The sequence below is a fragment of the Rhipicephalus microplus genome, chromosome 7, assembly GCF_043290135.1.
Source record: "Rhipicephalus microplus isolate Deutch F79 chromosome 7, USDA_Rmic, whole genome shotgun sequence".
NCBI classification, from domain to species: domain Eukaryota; kingdom Metazoa; phylum Arthropoda; class Arachnida; order Ixodida; family Ixodidae; genus Rhipicephalus; species Rhipicephalus microplus.
In genome coordinates, this window is record NC_134706.1 from 11,812,478 (window position 1) to 11,818,518 (window position 6,041).

The window sequence follows — 6,041 nt, forward strand, 5'->3', positions numbered from 1 at the left end:
GGTTGAAATGGGCGTTTTGTTTTGTTTTTTTTTTTTTGTTATAAACGCCACGGCGAACTGAATTTAGGGGGTAGGAGGTGGCACGGGTCCGGTTTGTGGTGCTTGCTTCTAAGATAGAAAAAAGAATGGTATAACTGTCAGTTCAAGCGCACGAATAAATAGAAAGAAAGAGAGGACAAGCGCTTGCCTGCACACGCATGCGTTGTTTTTTGATTGCTTGTTTATATATTCTTCTCTTTTTAATGAATCGTTTAGTTGCGAGAAAAGTCCTTTCTGTTTATTCGTGCGCTTGAACTGACAGTTATACCATGCATATCCAACTAGCCCAACTTTCGATTCTGTTAGAAAAAAGAAAATGAAAACGATTCGGGTTTCGCCCGCACCACCGTGAGGTACAACGCAATGAACCACCCATGAGGTCACAACTGCCATTATCAGCTTTCTCTTCGGCTTTTTTTTTTTTTTTCGTCTGCCCGATTCATACACAGCGTCCTTTTTTTTCTATATCCGCTGTTTCCCGTTGTTCATCTCGTTTCCTTTTTTCGTAATCTCTTCTTCTACGCCACTTCAAAACGGAGACAACAGACATGCGCGCCCACGCTCATGTTTAACGTATTCGAGCATCTCTCGGTATGCAGCAGCGTGTGCGTGCTCCAATCCGGGAGCGCACGATATAAACGAAAGTCCTTGATCCATTTGGCAATGAAAGGCGGGAGGGATCGGATACCAAAAACGAGATAAAAAACGAAAAAAAAAACGATAGAAGGTCACGAGGAGGGGTGAGATAAGACAAAAGGAGAGCCAGCCTGCGGGAGAAAGCTCGATCTATCCAATCCAATCCAATCCAGAGAGACTCGTACACCGGCGGCTGCATCCGCACGTGCTTTCTCAGCAGCTGTACGGCCACGATGCGTTTGGCTTGTTTTGTTTTCTTTTTTTTCTTCGTATCGAGAAAGCCGCCGGCATAGGGTATAAAAGAGATTTCGCGGATTCTGAAACGTCGCCCTGTCAGATGCAAACGCGCGATTGCATCTGAGAGGAGGATCTGGCCGACCGCCGCTTTTCTGTGCCTCGTTCATTCGAAATGCTCGGAGATACTATACTGCCCATGCTTTCTTCTCAAATTCCAACCCGTGGCCTCTACTTTTTTTTTATTTGTATTCTGCACGCTTCACTTTACGCAGTAGTTTGTATTCTGTGGGGGTTTCTCTTTACAATATTCTCACGCTTGTCTATCTTTCTCTCTCTCTCTCTCCCTCGATCGAACAAAATTTAGTTATTTCTTTCACGGTTGCCTAGCTCCCTTCCACGAGAGCTCCCACCACCTCTTTCCGACGTGCATCGGCAAGAGCCGGTGCACCGACCTTTCTTTTACATCTATTTTGATTTCGTGTCGATAAGGTATCATAGTAAGCCTTCTAGCGTATTGATCTCGAAGGGGCGAATCGGCTTGTAATCTTGGTCGATGAGCGGCGCTTCGTTAATGAGTGACGAACATTGTCTTTCTGGAAAGACCTATCCAACTGCCCCCCCCCCTTACTGTTTCTATAGATGGCCTCGGGAAAAGCAAAGAGCGTATATATATATATATATATATGCTATTCGACACGGGCAGGTTGTGACGGTAGGAATAGCGGCAACAGTCCCCTTGAGGCCTTATAGGGACACTGAAATAAAATAACAATTTATGTCAGAGCGCAAGCTCAACGTATGACGACGTCGAAAACGACATTATTATAAACAGCAGTGCCCTACTCACAGAGAAATTTAGGTAAATGCGCGAGAACACATACCCCGCAGCAGGACAATCGCAAAAAGATCTCGATGACGTCATAGTTACAGCCTACAATTAATCGCCAGTAATCGAACTATCTGCGCTAAATAAAGAACGTTCCGTGCATCAGTAGACGTAATAATCAAAATGCTGCTCGTTCGTTTCTGTTTGATTCATGGAATAAAAGAACCGCCGAACGTAACCACGTGGAAAGGCTCGAGTGGTTCAAAGGTTCCTCTTTCACTTGGTTAAACTGGACAGGTCGTGCCACATAGCGGGGCCCAGTTGAACCAAGCACGTCTGCCATCTCGCAGGCCATGGGAGGAAATTGTTCAGTGTCCGTTGTTGCTATTGTGGCTCCCGCTGCTATCGTTCCGCTGCTACTATATTGTCGGTGGCCGCGCATAAAAGCCAGGCAACGTTGTGCACGGCAGTGTGACACGTTCCGCTGGATGCGGATAACTTGAAGGGCGCTAACCCGATGCTTATCACCAAAACGAGACTTTGTTTCAAGTTAAACACTTCCTTGCCACGAAAGTAACATTACGAGGTTTATGGACCACTATTTTAACAGCCGACGTCGACCTAATAGTTGTCTTTAGTGTCCCTTTAACCGTTTAGTTTGAACCGCCGTTATTCCTGTGTTCTTAATAGCATGATAAGCATTACTTAATAATAATAATAATAATAATACTTGTTATAGTTAATTTTAACGTTCCAAAACCACCATATACGGTTATGAGGGATGCCGTATTAGATGGCTCCAGAAATTTTGACCACCTAAAATACTTTCACGTGCACCAAAATTCAAACACACGAGGCTCGAGTATTTCGCCTGCAGACATTGCCATAGAAGGAGGCGTACTCTCTTCAGCTTCACGAAATTACTAGACGCAAAGGACCAAGAAAAGACAGGCTAAAGGAAAGAGCACCACTCGCAACACCGTGAGTTAGGAACACCGTGGTCTGAACGTAGCTCCGCGTTCCCCGGTAATGTGCACCCAGCGATCAGTCGCGGTCGACCAAAGGCAAGCAAGACACGACGTGCGTTGCGTTTTCTTCTGGTCAGACAGTGGTGTTCAAAGACCCCAATATGCGGCAAGTAGGTGACCTTATAGTCCAAGTCAAGGCGTCCAACCAGCCACGCTCTTCTGGCTGGCACATCGCTTTCTCTGGTTTAGCTCTCACCGATACAGCCATCACAATTCTCTATGGCCATAGTGGTTTGTTTATTCATTATTGATTGATTGATATGTGGGGTTTAACGTCCCAAAACCACTTCATGATTATGAGAGACGCCGTAGTGAAGGGCTCCGGAGATTTCAACCCCCTGGGGTTCTTTAACGTGCACCCAAATCTGAGCACACGGGCCTACAACATTTCCGCCTCCATCGGAAATGCAGCCGCCGCAGCCGGGATTCGAATCCGCGCCATGTGGGTCAGCAGCCGAGTACCTTAGCCACTAGACCACCGCGGCGGGGCAATTGTATTCATTATTGATAAACGTTAGCCCTAGGTATAGATATGTATGACGAAGAGTCGACGTACGTGCATCCACGTTAAGCGGTGCCATAGCTGTCAAACACCAATAGACGTTGCGAAAGCCCTTTTAGTCAATGTACAGTAAACATTGAACTACATCTGTGAGGACGTGTTTTATTTTCGTCCTTTGAAATGAACAGATTTTATTTCTGGATAGAATACAGAAAAACGTAGCGAAGCTAAAGGCCATTCGGCCTGACGTAGCGAAGCCACGTCAGGCCATTCCACGTCAGCCACGTCAGGCCATCGATCTACAACTACCTTGTCCATGAAATGAATCTCAAAAAAACGTACTAACGTGTGACACCAATGTCTGATGTAAGCGTAAAGTTTTCCCGGCACTTGCAGAATCTTGCTGCAGAGATGCACAAACTTAGTGTGCGAATTGTGCGCTACTTTTTGCTCAGATTTATTGTCTGCCTGCTTGGAACGGCAGTTGAGGTACACGCGTTATCTGCGGCGAGTTCATACAGGTTGTTTCAGTCATCGGATGTAGCGACGCAGCGCCGGCGAAACGTAGGGGGGTATTGGCTATATCAGCGTGTCGGTGGCGTCCCCTCCTGGGTGGCCCTGAAGCCAGCTGAACGTGTTTAGCCATTTGAAGCTCGTTATCCCGATTGCTTCTTGGTTATTTTTGTTAATAATGCATTCTTTACGATCATTTTGACCCGTTTCGACCCTATTATGACCTGCATTGAACGCTTTAAAACATTTATTGTGGATTATGCATAATGTAGTGCAACTGCAGGAAGGATCGAGCTGGTCCCTATTTTGAGGCTTCGTTTGGCTGAGCTGCCAACCGCGCCTGGTGGCGATAGTGGTGGTGTTGCAAAGGCGGGGTTAGCCTGGCCTAAAAGTCCTGGATTGTTCCGCCTGAGGATTTCTTAAACTTAAGGGGTCAGTCACCAAATGTCACTCAGTCCAGTGTCTCGCAGGAAAGTAATCAGGATCGACAAGAACTTCAACGTACGATTTCAGTGGATACCATCACACGTTGGAATTGAAGGCAATGAAAAAAGCTGATGCCCTTGCAAGCGAAGCGCGAACTTGCGTTCCGAAAACAAGAGCTCCTAAAATTTACGAGAACAACAAGAATGGTATACGCAATCACTTCAGGGCAATCCACAAGTTTCCGCATCAGTCATGCGTAACGAACGGACTTTCAAGAGGACAAGCGACGCTGCTTTATCGGATAAGAACCAACTCCGCAGCATAGACGCTGGCTTGGTTATTCAAGACTGGGCGAGGCGCTTCTCCGTTTTGTGCTGTTTGTGGTGACATAGGTGACATCGACCAATTCATTTGGCTGTGCCCGCAGTTTGGCAGAGAAAGAAAAAATACTATACGCAGCTTGCGGAAAGGTTGTCACAAGCGTGTGGCATTGGAAGATGTCATCTTTCCTGAAGGACCCACGGTGACGAAGAAGAGCGTGCCAAGCACGCCTGCTGCCAGGGGCTCCGCATGATCCTCAAACCAAGAAGCGCAATTGAAGGCTCTCAGGGCTGAACACAGCGCTGAGAATTTGCAGCGCTGTGTCCGGTATGTTCTTCGTCCCATTATCGGCGCTCTTTCACCCCAATGCCCGTAAACCAATATGCCCACCTATAGGGACCCCTGCGAAAACTCTGCCCAACTTCGTTCAGCGCTGCCTTTGTCTACTCTGTCGACATTGGAGCACGTTACATAGAGGGCACACAATCTCCGGAGGCTGCCATCTCGCCTCTGTTGAATATGCATTCCCCTGATCTGGTCGTCAGAGGCGTGGCTCCCTGAACAGGAAATGAGGAGCCAAATGGCAGTGACTCTTGACAAGGCCGCTTGTAGCCAGGGGCCCTGGAGGAGGGGTACCACCCACCGTAATCATACAAAGCTATAGCCCTGATACGAATAAACGTTTGTCTCTCTCTCTCGCTTTGTCTTCCTGGGTATCTTCCCCCATCCTTTCACTGACGACACTGGCACTGGCGTTGAAAATGGTCGCTTTTTACTCTCGGAGCACCAAAGCAGCGTTTATCGCGGTGACTGCTATTTTCAAGCGGAATCGTATTACCGTGGACTCCACTTCGAATAATTTGCTTTCGTCGGCTTCTCTCCAAATGGACGCACGTTTATCGCGAAGAAATTGGCAGCAATAACGCCCAGCAAGCACTGGCGCGCGATAGAGTGGGACGTCCAGGATGGGCCCATAGGTGACCTTCACAGCGTCAACCTCGCCGCGTGCTCCGCTTCGTTATGTTGCACAGCGCGTATATCGTCAATCTGCTTGGTCGTGTGACAAGCATCCGTCGCGTTTCGGGCACCCGTTGCTCTCTTTTACGTGGCCGCTGTTTTGTGCAAGGGTCCCCGTTTGTGTACACTGGAAAGTGTCACCATGAATGAGGCATGAGATGCGCTGGCCCGGAGCTACTGCCCCAAGTTTCTCGTTGCGAATGGACGACCTCCTTAAGTTTCTTGGATCTAATCCTTTTACTTTAAAAGGTTCGCTACTTTCGTTCGTAATGCATTATACATGCTTCATCGCGACATTAACGGGGGAAAACCGGCCTACCAAGTAAAAAACGTATACTGTTTTTTTTTTTTTGCTACCAATCAGAGTTTCGTAAGTTATCTACTTTACTCCACCCAAGTGTTGCGGAATGGGCACCACTGTTCTATTCCAATTCCATTCCGGGGAATTCGAACTTGCCGCACTACCTTTCCTTTCAGTTTTTCGGAGTGAAAAAAA